This window comes from Eimeria mitis, genomic scaffold (genome assembly GCF_000499745.2).
Source record: "Eimeria mitis Houghton genomic scaffold, Emh_scaff4648, whole genome shotgun sequence".
NCBI classification, from domain to species: Eukaryota; Apicomplexa; class Conoidasida; order Eucoccidiorida; family Eimeriidae; genus Eimeria; species Eimeria mitis.
In genome coordinates this window covers 319-819 of record NW_013572955.1, presented here as the reverse complement: position 1 = coordinate 819, position 501 = coordinate 319, and positions in this window count along the sequence as shown.

The window sequence follows — 501 nt, the reverse complement described above, 5'->3', positions numbered from 1 at the left end:
AAAAAAAAAAAAAAAAAAAAAAAAAAAAAAAAAAAAAAAAAAAAAAAAAAAAAAACAAACGAACTTGAATATCATGAGAGCATCGACGACGTGGCTCTTTCCGTTGCTGTCTTGTCGAATCATCCTGACACAAAAACCCTAAACCCTAAACCCTAAACCCTAAACCCTAAACCCTAAACCCTAAAAAAAATAATTAAATATTAAATAAAAATAACAAAAGGTAAACAAAACAAAACAATAACAAAATAAATAAAACAAACAGAAAAAAAAAGAAAAAGAAAACGCAACAAACAACACCAAGAACACACACAAACCCTAAACCCTAAACCTTACACCCTAAACCCTAAACCCTAAACCCTAAACCCTAAACCCTAAACCCTCGACGAACCTCTTGTGTCCGAGGAGTTCGCTGGGCTGAGGGATGTGCGCCCACAGTTGCCAGAATGTCTGCACCATACACAAAACCCTAAACCCTAAACCCTAAACCCTAAACCCTAAAAC